Below are 17,958 nucleotides of genomic sequence, written 5' to 3' on the forward strand. Positions count from 1 at the left end.
GTCACGTGACTTAGAAAGAGAACTCTGGCTTGAGAAGCATCTCTAACCACCCATGAACAGCTCATTGTTCTCATACGCAAAGTGTTGGGACATTTTTCATTTGGCCTCCCATTGGTCCATCGTTGCGAGAGCTTCAGGCAACGTGAGGTCACATTTCCCAACAAATAATGCAAAAGGATAAATAATTTCGTGGTTCTCCTCAGAGACCAGGTACGTAAAAACATTCGCGTGAGTACCTTGTCTCTAAGCAGAACGACTAAATTACCCAATTTTTTTTTTTTAAAAATGTAGAACTATTAATAAAATAATGAAAATAATATCCGTGTTGAAAAGTAAGGAATTTTGTTTCATTTGAGATAACCCTCCCTCTCTATCTCTCCAAAACAATGTAATATTGTTTACAATACTCACACAGTAAAGAAGATTTTTTTCAATTTATAAATCGCACAAAGCTCCTTCGCAAATCAACCCACACTTCTCCTTCTCCAGTGGAGGAAGCCAAGGTTTTCAGTACCAGAGACAGAGTGAAAGAAAGGAAGAGAGAGATAGAAGAAAAAGAGAGAAAGAAAAAAGAGAGATAATAATTAGAGAGTGAAGATGATTGGAGGTTTTTGTTGAAGAAAGCCAAGGTTCGTCAAGGTTTGTGAATCCAGAGACACAGAAGAGGAGAAAGAGAATAACAAGTAACATAAGTGACCCACGGTAAGAGTTGGAAGAAGATAAGGATAGTCTGAACGATAAGGGTGAAAGGGAAAGGTAGAAAATGAGAAAAGAGAGAGAAAAATTAGAAATGGAGAGACAAGTAGTGTAAGAGTGGAAAGGGAGAGTAAGAGATATAGGGAGACACTGTGCGAGAGGGAGAAAGAACAGAATAAATTGAGAAATAGAGTTAAAGAAGGAAGTGAAAGATAGAGAGTTAGATTAAATGATAATAGAGGGACACACAAGCTGAGGAAGGAGGTCAGGAAAAAACGGGAAATAGGTAAAGTTAGAGAGACGGGGATGGGGGAGAACAACACAATGTGAAAGGCTGAACGAGAGAAAGAGAGGTAAAAGAACAGCAAGATAATCGGATAACACACACACACACACACATGCACCACACGCACAAACGCGCACAGAGAGATAGAGAGAGAGAGAGAGAGAGGTGCGGGGAGAAGAGGATGAGAGAAAGAGAGATAATAAGACAGTGTAAGAGGAGGATAATGAAATGAAGAGAGCAAGAGGTAGTAAAAATAAGGAAAATATAGAAATACACGTATTGCGATGGAGAAAGGGATATATATCTCGTATGTATATATATATATGTGTGTGTGTGTGTGTGTGTGTGTGTGTGTGTGTGTGTGTGCGTATTTGATAGATACCTCGTGTGGGGGAGAGAGAGAGAGAGAGGAAGAGAGAGAGAGAGAAAGAGAGAGAGAGAGAGAGAGAGAGAGAGAGAGAGAGAGAGAGACACACATATTGGCCAACAATTAATTCTCAAATGAACACAATGTTTCTTCAGGGGAGAACATGCGGTGTAAAATCCACAAATACCAACAATAGTTGAACGAAACCAGCATGGAACTATACACGAGGTTTCATTGGACAAGTATCGCAGTAGAAAATCATCCAACAATAACCTGGGGGATCCAACCTATTCGCAATACAATGCAGCATTGTTAAGAGGACTTCCATTGTTCCCAGTGTTCCTTTGCCAATCTCTAGTCCGAGGTTGGAGATAGTTTAGGAAACATCGGAGCAGTTACTCCTTTCAGTTCATCGCCAATCTTGTCTTCTGGCTCTGCTGAAGGTTTGATGAGCTCCACAGGGAAATTGGATGCAGAGAGAGAGCGCTGATGGGGGGTTCGATGGGGGTCGTACCCCCTAAAAGGAGGAACAGGCAACACAACGAACCTAAGGTTCACAATTTTCAACTCATCATGATTCGGCCCACAGGCCTCCGCTGCACTGTAATTACGGGAGGCGTAGGTCTGAAACTAGTTCCCTACCAGCCCGCCCCCCAGACCCCCTCGCCTTGCTCCCTTTCTCGCAACAAATCGTCAGACGTCTCGTCTTGTGGATAGCTTCTGGGGCTGTGCTGCAGCATCCCAATTCTCCAGCCCATGAAACAGAGCATCTGAAGAGGATGCTTCAGAGTTGCCAAGTGCTTTCTGATTTTTCTTTTTATCATAACAACACCGACTGATTGCGTACACCCTTAGGGTGGAAAGGCATTTCTGTGTCACTGTTAACTAACGAACTGTAGGGTGCTCCAAAAGCATACTTTCTCAGTAAGAAGAAAAGAGTGCGTCGAATCTATCATTACTACATTAGTCACAAAATAATTTAATTCTTTCGAGCAGGAATCGTTCTCCGGGAAGCCACCAAGCCTATGCAAGCCCAGGCACCTGGCAACCTGTCGGATGAAAACGAGAATAGAAGATATCTGAATCCTTTCCTGCTTCCACCAAACATAGTTGCTAGTTAGGCTGAACTGTTTGTAACATTTTTTTGCTTTAATTTATTTGTGATAGTTTTTAAACATACGATGGGAAATGATATAATCTTGGAAAAAATGCTCGACTTTTATCCTAATGATGTTGAGAGGAACATTTGGACGAACAAGCACAAAATTTAACAGAAACAGCATAAAAAGATATATTGTTTTCTTCTCAAAGGTGTTGTTCTTCCAAATGGAATTTCAAGGTATAGAAAAAGCTGCCACCTGTCCGTAAAATATACAACTAATTCCAACCACATTCTGGAAGCTCAGAGCAATATTTTCTCGTCTTAACAAAGGGTCACCTCTTACATTCCAGTTTCTTGGTCATGTGAACACTAGTAACACACTGCTTACATCAAGATATTGGGGTAAGCCCCCAGCTTATAGGTATCTTTGAAGTTTTGGTCATAATTCTTGTGAGACCGGGACACATTATATTAAGCGATGCAATTACGTGTACCCAATATGCCCATAATATTCCTACGAGTCAACTAATAACAAAGGTATTCAATTCAATGCGTACGCATGTCAAGTTCATTCAGATTCACAATGTTTTTTTCACATTACCAACACATTGCTTTATGTTGCACAATAATTCTGCTGATGTTAATTCAGACTCAAAAAAAGGTCACGTGATATATATATATATATATATATATATATATATATATATATATATATATATATATATATATATATATATATATATATATATCCAGATGGCCAATAAGTATCTTGGCGTGTATTCAGATTCATAGTCATTATCTTGACATTTAATCAGCTATAAAGAGAAAGAGAGAGACTAAGCGCCGAGGGAGACTATCTGGTAATATTTCTTCCAACGCCCAACAAATCCATCCACCTATTATCTGTTGGTTATACTTAAGGAACTTATCTGGGACTCAAACTCGGGGCTACTTGATCACAAGGCCGTTAAATAAACCGCCACGTTAACGTTGAGCCCAAAAAGTAACAGCGACAACACATTTGGAACATTAACCAAGTTTGGTTCCACGTTCTTGCAATTGGCAACACTTGCTCCCTTCCTTTTCGTTCTTTTTAAGTTTACCGTTCACTCATTGCTGCTAGAACTCACGTCCGTCCCAAAGAGAAACAATTAGCTACGATTGAGGGTTCCTGCAGTTGCACAACAAGGCCCTATCAACGAAAGAGAACATTAGGCCCGAGTTCCAGAGAACTTCCAAACTGGGAGTGTTCTGGAGTCAACGGAGCAGGCTGGAATTAATGTCCTTTCTGAGGAACCAGGAAAGATCCTGATCTCCCGTGTTCCCGCGAAGATTCGTGGCGGCTCCTGAATGTGAGAATAGGAAAAGTTTCTCGACAGTCATTTGTTCGAAATATTTTCTTCCCCTGAGGTGCGAAAGTGATTGAATGCTGGTTTCATCCCTTACAATGGCTTCTGTCTCTATTTTTGACGTGCTTCTGAAAAACGATGCAGAAAAAGAAATTTGTTCGTGTAAGCTCAAATAAAAATAGAAGCAATTGTAGCATTTTTGTTTGTAGAGTCGATATGGCAAATGTTCCAGAATTCCAGTTAATTATTACATTTGAGACTTTTTTTCAGTTCAATCAAATCACGATCATTACGTTGATGTTTAGTACATAACATTTTTTGTCTTCAAATTCGAAGTCTTTCCTTTGGCGTTAATTTAATTCACAGTCTGTCCTTTGGAGTTTATAAAATTCATAATCATTCTTTTAGCATTTATTCCGATTCTCAGTTATTTACAATTACAGAACTGACGTTCTTCTTGTTTAAAAATTCGCAATAATCCTTTTGGAGTTAATACAGTTACTCATGTAGTCTCCTATAACTTCTTCAGTTCCTCAGTAATCCTCTTAAAGTTTATTCAGATTCGGCCATCCTCTTAAACGTTATTCAGTTTCTCTTTAATCCTCTTGAAGTTTATTCAGAATCTGCCATCTTCTTGAAATTTATTCAGTTCCTTTGTAATCCTCTTTAAGTTTATTCAGAATATGCCATCTTCTTGAAATGTATTCAGTTCCTCTGTAATCCTCTTGAAGTTTATTCAGAATCTGTCATCTTCTTGAAATTTATTCAGTTCCTCAGTAATCCTCTTGAAGTTTGTTCAGATTCAGTCATATTTTCGTAGGATATTAGAATCACCGGTTATCCTCTGAGAGTCTCCAAACAACCCTCTTCAAGTTTATTCAGATCCCAGCAATTCCTTTTGAAGTTTATTCAGAACTTCAGTAATCCACTTGGAATAAATTCAGAATATACGTAATCCTCTTTAACTTTATTCAAATCTCCAGCAATCCTTTGTGTTTATTCAATCTTAGCCATCCTCTTGGAGGATATTAATATCCACAGCCAGCGGTAGAAAAATACATTATATATTTTTGCACTGTTGCAAGCCGAATTTTAAAATCTGCAGCGATATGGTATAGAATCGGCAACATGTTACAATGCATTGCACAGTTATTCATGCTGGTACCTGTTAGTCCATCTTTAGGAAGGCCACTCCGGCGCAAGAATTAAATACTTTTAATCCAATCTTGTATTAATTAATAAATTATACTTTCAAGATCACATTTCACAGCTTATCAGTTATATTCATGGCTTTCTTAGCCAGAAATTTTAAAGAAAATGTTTGTTCTTGAGAAAAGTGGTCTGGCACTGAATTTGTTCCTAGTCCTTTTGAATTTATAGCAGGTTGACTAGGCCTGATTAAAGTAGCTATATTTTCTTTTCCGCTAGTGTATATCTTGGTACAGAAACATATAACGCTCCAAATACATTCCCTATGAAGATTTATTCGCTGAAAATATTCAAATAAGCTAGTTCTGGGGAAACATTTTGGATAAAAATGAACGTTCTTTACAATTATTCTGAAAGGAACCAGTATTTAGTTATTTAAATGCTAGTTCCATCTAGTGTGAAAGAGACAACCTTGTGAAGGGAAATCAAAAAGCCATTTTAAATTAAACCCAGTGGTTCAAAATATAAACTAAATATGAGAAGTGAATCTAACTTACTATCAGTTACTTACATCAAGTTGAAGCCTGGCGTATAAGTATAACGTCTCCTCAGCTCAGTGGGTACTGAAAAATAGAAAATTATCAATCAATGTTTTTGTTATTAACTCATACTAGTTCAGATTTTGAATTAAATAGTTTGTATTGTTACATAAATTGTTAAATGATCTTTTGGGTTCGTGGGGAAAATAACATTTGGCAAATAATAAGTTGAATGTGCTTTTACTTGGATAACCGCGAATTGATCCATGGGTACTAATCAGGACATTGGAGTAGCTAAAGTTTATTGGTTAAAGAATTTGTAACAACTGGCCAATGGGGAGAAGTTATATCTTGACGCAATTGCTTTCTCAGTGATAGGATCTCCTCATAGGGTTATTTACCTAGGCGAGCGTAGGTCACTGTGCGATTGTTGATTTCTTGACTGTTTGACTGTCATAAAGACATGTACATACACTCATATCGAGATGCTTATATCACATAAGATTATCATCACACAGATGTTCCATTCCATTCTTAGTACTTTCTGAGTAATTGGTATTTATTAATTGGTTTCTATTGTTGATTAGAACACTGTAATGGAAGCAGTGGCGGCGATTTCGTTACAAAACTAGGGGGGCAAGGTGACATAAGTAGGGGAAGAGCTGGCAAGGACAGATTACTTTACCTTGTTAGATAAGGTTTAGCATAATGTGGGGGCAAAATGGCAAAAATTTTTGGAGGAGGGGCAAGCCCCTCCCCCCCTAATCGCCTAATAGAAGTGTTAATTAATAACACACGTTGTACAACTTACCAAGATTACTGTATATATAGTTGGGATGATTTCTGACATATCGCAATTCGCATCGTATATGTTGGCTTTCAGCTGTAGACAAAAGGGTGAACCAACTGAAATAATTGTATCGTCTTAAATAAATAAATTTTCCATTGTCGCACTAACTGGTTTTTGAAATATAGGCAAGGAACTTCTTATCTGTTGTTGTCTCTCACGCTCAGATAGACAGGTCGAGTGAGTTAATTTATCCTGCTTTGATCCACTATTTGGTAGGTCTATTAGTACACTAAATTTTGTTTTTGTAAGTCTGGTAGTTTTCGAGGTACCAATAGTAATCACAGACTAATCAAGAAGACTATCGCACCACTTTTGCTGATTAGTGCGCTAAAACCGGAAGAGAAGTATTGAATCAACAACCTCGAAGTAACACAAGTTACTTTCTAAAAGTAATTGAGTTACAGTTACTCGGATCAAAAAGTGAATGAGTTACAGTTACTTGGATCCAAAAGTAACTGAGTTACAGTTACTTGAATCAAAAAGTAACTGAGTTACAGTTAATTGAATAAAAAAGTAACTGATTTACAGTTACTTGGATCAAAAATTGAAAGAGTTACAGTTTATTGGATTCAAAAGTAAATGAGTTACAGTTACTTCAATCAAAAAGTAACTGAGTTAGAGCTACGTGAACCAAAAAGGTAATGTGTTACAGTTACTTCGAACGAAAAGTAACTGAGTTTAGTTACTTGGATCAATAGGTGACAGAGTTAGGGTTACTTAGATCAAAATGTAACTGAGTGACAGTTACTCATTTTTAAAAGTAACTCAGTTACAGTTAGTTACTTTTACAGTTTCTTTGTGCCGGAAATTTTCCTAATGTTTCATCATCGTCATTGGCACGATGCGATTGTGAGATGTGGTAGAGAATAGACGGAAAATAATTAGCTACTTGGTTCACGTCCCAGGAGAGAAAAAATGTGCGGAAATACTAAAACTACCAAACATAACAAAGTACCGAGAACATTGGTATATTTAATTGTAATGTTAAGATCACCAAACCTGATTCACCAAACTCCCATGTAGTAAGCACACAGAAGCATTGCACATAGGAATTTGGGTCCTGAAATTGAGGAATGTGTGTAATTCGCTAATGCTTCTAAGCTGTCTTGTCATCAGCAACTAGATACGAATGTTGAGCATGATAGTTAAGATGTAACATGTATCAAAGGTGTCATGAAGGACAGCAGATCAATTGGTCCCTGTTTGATATCTCTGTATCATGGAAAATTATAAAAAGAGAAAGAACTGTTCATTTACAAAGTGATAGATGTTAATCGGAAGGAAACAAGGGTAATTGCTATTTAAATAGTGGACTGAAGTTTGAACTTTACAACAAAGCCAAGGCACTTTCAATTCAATTTCAATTGTATTATTCGTAACATAATAATAATAAAAGGTAAAATATAAGTTTGCGTGACTGAAGGGCAAGATTTGATATCTTAGACTGCTCTTTTCCCCCCTGAGAAAAAAATAATGCAGGAGCTTTTATTGAAAAAATAATTCTTACAGTTACTTACTTCTAAAAGTAACAATTTACAGTTAGAATTCCTTTATTGTACCACTTACTCTTCCCGATACAAATTGTCTATTCAAATAAATTAAGGTTAATAATACTGTGTAATATCCTTGCTTTTTTTCTACTTTTAGAGTGCTCGTCAGTAAAGGTTCAAAAGAAGAATCCACATTTGAACTGGATATACACAAGATACAACAACCATATACTTCGCAGCACAGTATCGTAAATATTTTTAGTAATTTTATTGTACTTCTGCTATATTTCATACATATAATTTTCAATTATTGTGACACCTTGATACGTTCTTTCAATTACTTCACGCGTATTATTATACTATTAATATTAACTCAATAATACTCAGCGGTGAACGATGAGACTCGGTGAAGTACACAGACTCCTCTCAGGTACAGGGATAGTGTTAGGCAAAGACAATATTCACAGCACAGAGAAATAAAACCACATTACTGCAGTATGTATAAACTGAAAGGTTTTATTCTTTATTTATTGCAATTATAATGCAAATATACTTGAGACGAAGGCGAGGATTTCGCTTTGTCAATGAATTGACTCAATTAAAACGCATAAACTCAATGCGTGGCTATCGGCATGCCTATGATCACATAGACCTAGCTTGCGCCCCGAACTACCACACCAAGAGATATGCAATGATAACTGAGCCAATATTTGCTCTTTAGCCTTTTATTTCCAAATTAATCCTTAGGCTAACTTTTTTATTTGACGTAGAATGGTTGCAGTATTGTGCATATCAGTAATGCATGGCTATCGGCGTACCTATGATCACATAGGCCTAGCTTGCGCCCCGAATTACCATACCAAGATGTATGCACAACACCGAGGAGTTCTTTTTAATTTTTAAAAGCTTCGTCGATCCGTGGCGAAAAAGTGTGTTGATCCTTACGCGATATCCTCGCTTTTATACTATTTTCGAGAACACAGATTAAAGTACAGATGAATCATTCACTATCTACAAAAGGATACTATCAACAAAACTGACATCTATACATCTTTAGAAATACAATAAACATTAAACAAAAGATATACATTACAAACAAGGTGCAATATTACATAAAATAACAAGAAAATTACGCTTTCTTTCACAAAATAAATATATTAGTGACATATTTTCTACTGGTGACGTCACATAAGAATATGGATCATATCATCCTTAAGGAAAATTTAAAGAAAAAATCCAAGCCAAAGTACTGAGTAAACCAAGTCTTAATATTTCCAACATCTAGTTATGGAGTAAACTTGCTTTCGCTAATTGAATGGGCATAATGAGTGTATTTGTTTTCAAGCTAATACAGAGCCATCTAGCGTGCTTCAGAGCAAACCAACGCTCAAATTCCTCGTTAAACCTGTGAAATACCAGTAGTTTCAAATTCCACCTACACGTCGAGCCTTTGCAACACCTCTTTTTCTCCCGTAGTGTCGATGTTGGAGTTTAGTAACGATGAAGCGCGTTGCAAAATGGTGAGTGAGTGAGAGAAAAAAGGGGGCGGGGGGCTTGACTCTCCTGTTCCCCAGTTGCATAATTGGGAGTAATATCCGTATAATAGGGCAACTAGATGAAAGGAACCTGCTACGTGCAGCTTTTAATTCCAGCTTCTCGCTCCAGTAAACCGTAGGGCAGCGTACGTGGCTATTCAAAAACTCGATTCTAAGGCCTTTTTAATTAGTATCCGATCTGTACCCTCAGACCCAACCCCGTAACACCATAGGCGCAGGAAAAATGTCTTTTTTTTCACTATTTCGTCCCTAGAGAGCACCACCGCTGTCTCGTGCACATGTGAACTTGTATGTAGCGTACCGAGTGATAAAATTAGCATCAACAGTCAAATTTAATTAAAATTGCTAAGCTCTTATTTTTCCTCGCTCAGAAATAAAAGGAGAAGGAAACACGGAATTTGGTGACGTCAAGAACGCCGTGTCTTTTGTTGACCAATTATGTCAGCCTACAAATGAAATTGAAGAGCTAAGCTGCATAATTGTGTCTGTAGCGAGAGAGGGTGCTAAGCAAATTGCATTTCGGATCCTTTTTCCCTCAAAGTACAAGGCTGTTTCATACACGTAGGTGTAACTGTTTAGAAGCGTTGCAAATTTTCAAATGTACGGCTCGACACAGAGACAATAGACACGACGCTGGATGCAAATGTAATTTTCTCGCTTTCCTTTACGCAAACCCAGTTCAACAAACATCAGTATGTAAAGACATGAATATCACTGCGGGTATTTGGAATACAGGGGTAATTATCTTGTAGCTTGAATTGGGACTCCCTAATCACGGTTGATGAAAAGGATGTGTCGCGTTCTTTATCAAGAGAATCATGAAGGCGTTCCAAGGACTTGAACACAAGAGTGCCATTATAGCTCTTCTTCAGAACTCACCCGTTCGTTAACCCGAGAGAACTTCTTCACTTCAATCGCTGAAGATAAGGATAGTATTAGCTCTTGAAATTTCACAATCTTCTTCACAACTTACTGGCCGTTAACCCGAGATAACATCTTCACTTCATTTGCTGAAGATGAGAGAGAAATTATCTCCCTGAACTTTTAAATCTCTTTAATTTATTTCGTCGTTCGGAGAATATATTCATTTTGTAAAAGTGATACAACCAGATCAATTTATTTGGGTAGGTAAAATGGTAGACAAGGTACAGTGGTAATGTAGAAGCCAAGATGACCTAAGCTAGATTGTTAAATTACATTTTCTTTATTTGAAATTTTATTATGTGGGCTACTGGAAAGTGGGCTATGACAATTTTACGTGGTTGACAGCTTCCAAAGCCCTCTGGTGACTAATCTTCTGAACTGTCTGAGAATGATTTTTAATTTACATTTGAAGCCAGTAGCTACGATTGGGTGTCGAAACTTGGGGAGGGGGCAAGGACAGTTTACTTTTCGTTCGTAGACAAAGGATTAGCATTAAGAGGTCGTAGTGCCAGGATATAAAACAGCACAAAGTATGGTGCAAAAGGCACCCCACGACCCCCCACCCCGTCGCCGCCACTGTTTGAAATAGACAATACGAAATATGAAGCACCATACATTTTACTGCTTCTTTAAAAAAACAAAAGAAACGTGATCAACCATAAATTATAAATAGAACTATATTCGCACTGCTGATTAATAATCGAAATATACAATTAATATGAATGCTAGATGCGTTTGGGGAATATGTGAAGAGTGAAATGAACAGTGATTAGGAAGAATAAACTATGATATAGAACATGTGACCAAAGTTGACAAATAAAAAAGATAGGGCCAAAAGAAGAAGAAGAATGGTAGAAGCAACAGTGCTCTTAGAGGCCCAATTATCTGTTCGTTGAAGAAAGATGAGCACTTGTTATTCAAAAGCTGCATTACATATGGATGTAACGGTGGGGTTATTATTCTGTGCTACGTTAGACCACAATTCTGGAATATGTAATCCGCATTATAACAAATGGATTTCAGGGATTTGTTTCTAAATAGCAACACTGTAAATATGCATCCTAGATGGCGCTGGTTGTTGAGTAGATATTAATAGGCTGTTAGATCCATCTTCATGCACAAAAATATAAAATTCTGTATGAATTTGATATCAGTATATTTTATAGTACCACCGTAAAGTCAGGCTCACAAAACAGCAGGAAATATGCTTCATAATAACTGAAATAACAGGTAATTACACTTTAAAAATGTGGTAACAAATCCTAAAAAGCACCTATCCTTTCAATGACAATGCTATTTGGAATCTTAAACATTATCAACTTCACGTCTCTGTGATGTCACTTCAGCCGGAAGAGTCCCAAGACCTTCCCTACTCGCCTGACTTGGGAGTTAATCACGATCCATTTGGTAAAATTAAGTAGCCAAATTTGAAGAAATCATTAGCTCATTAGAGATGCGGTTAAAGAAGTGCTTGGAAGACTGGCGCACAGCAACGGTGCCAATGATGTCGATTTGTGTGCGAAATTTTATGAAAATATGTCATCATATTGCGACAGCGTTAGCCACTACGCTATCTGGGAGACAGAAAGGAGGCTGGAAAGGAGCGGTTTAGTTGCCAGGGTTTGATGGGCCTCAAGGTTCGAGGAAATATCATCGGGTGAACTCTACTCCGTCACTATGGTTGCTACATTTCTTTATTTCTATCTTGATCCGTTTTTCTATCCTTATATTTTATATTGTTTTGGATTTCTACTATTGAGTGTCGTTTTTGACTAATCACTATGCAGATTCGAACATGCGACCGAAAGTGGCGAGTTTGTGAGCCCAGCACTCACCACGCTCAGCCGCAAAGGTGACGACTCTTTCTATTATCCAGTTTTCTTCCTGTCCTTCTTTCTCTATCTTTCTTTTTTTCTCCATTTCTTCTATCTTCTTTTATATCTCTCTCCCCACCTCGTTTTTCTTGTTTCCTTTAATCCCTTCTTCCTTTTTTGTCATTACCTCTACTTCTATCTACATTTCTTTCTTTCTTCCATTGATTTGTACATTTTTAATTCTGCCTTTTTATTTCTGCGTGTATTTCCGCCACTTAGGCTATTTGGGTGAGCAACAATGTGGGGTAGAGCAAACAGACACATCCAGTGACATCGCCCCCCCTCCACCTCACACCAGGAAAATGACAACCTCACAGATTATTATTATGGCGCCATAACATCCTTAGCCTGCAAGAACACAGCATCCAGCGTGGGCTTTAAACACACATTAATACTGATCTCAATCATTGCAGGAAAAAAGAACTGTTTTCAAAACCTGGCATTGAAATTCAGTACTCACTGGCGAATTCCGATACAACATCCCAAGGTATATTGACAGATATGGTCGAACAGTAGCGCTGAGCCTCTCCAGAAATTTCTACTAGACCGACCGCAGTGAGGTTTGCTAACAATGCATTATTGTTTGTTCTCGCAATCTCGAAAACAACCGAACCGTGAACCCAGACCGCCAACTGTTGGAACGCCAGAGCCCTCTATGGGGGCGGATTCCGAGAGATCTACAAATCGCATATATACGGGATTGTTTGAACAAGTGGTTTCGATTCAAGGGATTTTGCTCCTGCACGGGCAGGTTCCCACGGTCAACAGGTGAAAGGGTACAGCTGCAATAATTGCTTCTCCGATCCTGACCTTTTGAAAATTTGCAGTTGTGCTGACTCGAACGCTGCATATCCAGGATTTGGGAGGCTGGTTACCCCGTTTTTTGTTGTTTTTGAGAACAGATGAACATCGCACCGCGCACAGGGTTTGCTTGCATAACTCATCATCTCGTATACGTAAACGGGTATGTGGTTATGCAGCATCGTAACTGTGATTGGCCACATGCGCTTCGTGAACTGACCTTTCATTTGGTATTTGCTCGTCCTGTTTGTCCAACGAACAAATTGGATAGTGTCATGTGTCAGTGTGAACTAACCGTAGGTGGACGGACCACGGGTGTGTCAAGGGTCGTCACCAGCATGCAATGTTAATTGGACATTATCCATTGTCTGGTGCTTTAATTAAAACTATACTTACTTTAACACTACGTTTGAAGAGAGCACGCCTTCTCTAGTCTTCAGGTGTAAAAAAACATATTTTACCGGGGTAGGAATCGAACCTACTACTCCACGGCTCCCCCAAGACATCTGCACACATTTCTAGCTCCATTTATGCTACTATTTAAAAAGTTTTGATAGTATTATATATTTGGTTGAACTCTATACTGGGCTTCCTTCATAGTAATTGTCCAAAACACAATAAGTCAAACAAATAAGGCCCTTTCTCCTAAAAAAATAGAAATAGTAGCATAAACGGAGCAAATATTAGTAGTCTAGAGCACCGGATTTGTAATAAAATCACAGGTCTGTTGTAGGTTCGATTCTTACCACCGGCAGAAAAACATTGTTCACCTGAATACGAGAGAAGAGATTCTCTCTCGAGACGGAGTGTTAGTGTATAACTTAAAGCACTACACAATGAATAATGTCCATTTTACATTCCATGCTAATGTAGTGCAATACTGAAGAAAGAAACATGTATTGACTAGAGTGTTGCTGGAAGAAGATATAGATCGAGCGCAAAATAGTTCGCACGGACGACGCTAGATAGCGTACGGAGTCGAGAGCTTCTTCGCTGCAGCGAATAAAACTCGAACGGGCAAAACGAGCGATATAGGCTCGAAGGCTTTGGTAACGCGTATAACTGTAATATCTCTGTGATAGTTGGCCCTCAAATACGGATCGTGAAGTGAAAGACGCAGTTAAATTGAAACTTAAGTGAACGTACTCATTATCTCCATGTTAAAATGTAGTTTAATGAATCTAAACTACATATTTACATATGTAAATGAAAGATGACCGTGGGCTGAATCTGCCAGGATGGATATTTTACATAGTGTATATTCCATTGTATACGCGTCAGCATAGAACGCTCGAACATGGGAACGGGTACGAGGGAGCGGAAGGGGTTCGTTCCATGCAGTACGCTAGCATGGACCCATCGACCCCCCCCCCTCCGGAAACTACGTTGTAGATATAATCATGGGAGTGATAGTGTTTAACTATTTATTTTATGTTGGTTCCATCAATTTTGTTATATTTCCAACACAAACAATTACTAAATATTTAAAATATTAAAAATCAGTACTACTTTTTTTTTAAAAAAAAATACAAGGATTATCGTGTTTTAGAAAGTACCAGACTTACCAATAATAGAATTGTATCTATGAATGAATGAGTTGAATTGTTATTTTCTTGCATCGGCATATAAGGCCATCTCCAACCCTTCCAAATATATGATGAAAATCCCCCTTATCTAAAGTAATTACCTGAGAGTTTCTTTTTAAAAAAAGTGTAAAGAGCCCCTTGACGAAAGTTAGAAGTGCAAGGCAGTAAAGGGACCGGCGCAGGACATCCACAACACGTTAAAGAAGGTAAGTAGGCACTAAAAACATCCTCCGACACAATGTAAAAGGTCCAGTCTTCTCAAAAGCTAAAAACATTATTTTAAACACTGTCATCATCTCCCAACATGGAGCATGAGGAGTTGGGAAGGTTAATTGTTTGTCAGAGAACAGTAAAATGGACACATTCGAGAAGAATATGCTGAACAAACATACATAGCACAGTGGAGGGCCAAGCGCTTGCAGCCAATTCTCAACCGGAGGGACGGTGTGAGGAAGGCCATGCATCTATGGTAGGTTTAAAGCTGCAGAGTTCGTTGACCGTCACCTCATCCCGCTCTTCCTGCCACATGTTTCAAGAAGGCAAGAATTAAACACTTTCTTCAGGTCACTGTCTGGCAAAAGTTGAGGCAGCACATTGTCAATTGCATCAGCAGATTTGGCATCATATTCTACCACTGTTCTTTCTACAGCCAGACACTAACAACTACCCAATTAGGAAGGCGAAAAGCCACTGTGGAATTATACTATTATTTCATAGGTGCTGAATTGGATGTTTAACAATTTGAGCTGTGGATATGTCACTTGATATCGAGTTTCATTCGTCACAGCTAGAGAAACAAATTGAGGAGGTTTCGTTTTTATTAGCAAAATGTATTAGTTCACCAAATTTTAAATTTGAAGGTGAAGCTTTTTCTGAGATACCGACGGAAAGTAGAAAAAATATTAAGCCCATATTATATATCTTTCGATACACCAAATTATATATTTGTAGTTCTATTTGGTTTTGACACGTAGAAGATTCGACAAATATTGATTGTTTACTTGCTATTGTTTGATTGCATAGGGAGACGATCAGCAAGCCAGATGGACATGAACGTATATCACGGTATGTTAGAGTTGTCAGTATATGTTTCTGTAAACCGAATTTTAAGTTTCCTTCTTTAATGGTTTCTGAAAAATTAATACGTATTGAATTGACTTTATTGCTGGGCGATCGATTGGTTTTGATAGTTAACCATAATAGACAAATGACCGAGGCGATCGAGTATATGCATATGGCTAAACAGATAGTAATTCACAGTTATATCAATTTGTTAAATTTCACACTTATGGATTGAATGGTTTCGGAGTTATCCCGGTGTTAAAGTTGTATAGTAGTTGCCTTTCAATTGTTTAATCCCCATGGACAGATGGGAGAACCAATCAAAATAATCCTGTAAACTCTTCTTTCCTCTACCATTCTTTTCACATGGCCTGCCCATCTAAGTCTTCTTCATTTAATTATTCTACGTAATAATATCTGGACATGAATACAAATTATGAAGTTCTAATCTATGAAACATTCTCCACTCACCTATCTCATCCCTTTTAGGCCCAAATATTTGTCAAGGCTTTTATTTTCAAATACTCTTAATTTATGTTCCTATTTCAATGTAAGGAAACAGGTTTCATATCCATATAATACTACAGGCAAAATTACTGTTTTGTATATTTTAACCTTTAGTTTCTTAGATATTATATGATAAGATAAAAAGTTTATGAAGAGAAAAGTAACAAGCATTTCCTGAATTAAGTTACTTCCTCTTTAATACGTACCATTTTCATTTGTGATAGTTCTTAAAGTTCCTGAAATATCTATAGTTGACACGGAGGAACGGACGGACACGACAATCGCAGGAAAAAAACCTTTTCAATCTTTGCCGAATAGTGTTCTAAAATTGATCCGCTCGTAATGGTCACCCCTCGTTTTCTGAATTTTCCACAATAAAATGGTGGTTCTGGGCCAGAGATCCAAGCGATTGTCGGTTTGGCGTATATTGAAACAAGTTCTGTATTCGCTGCGTGAAATGTCGAGAACCTCCGAATCATCTTTGAGCAACTCGACGTTTCGTAATCCCCTTCTAAGTGGATTTAGAGGCAGTGTTGATCTGAGGAGGAGAGTATCATTTTGACAAGCTTAATACCTCCCTCTCGCCCCTCTTCAACCCCTTCGCTCCGTTCTCGAAATCTACCCCTGTAAGCTCCACTTCAAATCAGTGGAGTGGGAAAACTGGCTGGAAATGGCGAGAAAAGAAGAATTCTGCAGAAATTAATATCCCTGAGCTGTCTAGCAAGAAGAGTGGTCAGCAGATGTCCCACTTTCGAACCTTGGTTAAAGCAGGAGCCTACCAAGGGACGAGTTTCTGGAGAATGGCGGAGGGGTGGTTTGGTGGAAATAGGAGGGTATTGAGGTCGGAGTGATCCTTTATTTTTTAAGAAAATCAATTTGATTACCACAGTTAATATGAAAGTCTAAGTCATCTTTTTTATTAACATAAAGCAAGTATTGGCATAACACATATTATGTCTCACAAAAGGAACTGAACAAGTTAAAGAACATATCAGTACTATGACACAGTCTTACATCTAGCTGGAAAAAATCTAAATTTTCTCTAAATGACAAAATCTTCGTAACATTAATCAACTTATCACAATTTGGAGAGGAATGTGAAGAAGGAACTTTTCCGCAGGCACTTAGAAGTTAACCTTACATTAAAGTAGCATTACTGCATTATTGCAGGCCAACGATGCTCTGGCGCCTGAACCGATAATCCTACCTGGCATTTATGATTTAGTGACGAAATCGCGATCGCAGATTTCGGGTTCGAATCCGTACCTGTGCATCGGTGTTCTTTGTGAGTGTCCATTCATAAATTTCATCTAAATATGACTCATCTTCGTAGAAGCTACAGAGTATTACCTGACATTCGTTACGAGACTCGGCGGTAAGCTGCCCGGCATCAGAGCTTGTCTTTCCCGGTGAACGGGTCAGCGACAGTCGCTAGAGTCGGCTATTAAAATTACAGTTTTCATATTGTGTACTAACCTTGACTACAGAATGTGTTGAAAATGATGTCCCTCTGCTGCAACACATTCCTGGCATCTCCGAAGGAAATTGGCAAGTTCGTCTACTGTAATTCTCCCGAGTTTTCGTACAATACTCTCTTTTAACTCACGGATGGTGTGTGGATTGTCTTTATATACTTTATTTCCGCATTTTTCTTTCCACGTTTATTCAGAACTGTCCCTGTTACTGTAAACGTTTTTACGAGGTTTAATATAAGCGACTGTCCCGGACCCGTGCACCGGAAAAGACAAGCGCTTGCCGCCGGGCCGCTTGCCGCCGGGCCGCTTGCCGCCGAGTCTCGTAGCGAATGTCAGGGAATGCTC

The 17,958-nt window shown here is 38.3% G+C and overlaps 1 protein-coding gene across 1 annotated transcript in view; it reads right to left on the bottom strand.

Moving 5' to 3' along the window:
* kek2 (leucine-rich repeat, immunoglobulin-like domain-containing kekkon 2 protein) overlaps positions 1 to 17,958 on the bottom strand; it is a 99,020-nt gene that overhangs the window by 36,554 nt on the left and 44,508 nt on the right. The window contains exon 2 of the mRNA XM_083123210.1: positions 5,521 to 5,572. The gene's annotated coding sequence lies outside the window, so the exon portion shown is untranslated. The remainder of the gene's footprint in view (positions 1 to 5,520; positions 5,573 to 17,958) is intronic.

The sequence above is a fragment of the Lepisma saccharinum genome, chromosome 5, assembly GCF_977018435.1.
Source record: "Lepisma saccharinum chromosome 5, izLepSacc3.1, whole genome shotgun sequence".
NCBI lineage: Eukaryota > Metazoa > Arthropoda > Insecta > Zygentoma > Lepismatidae > Lepisma > Lepisma saccharinum.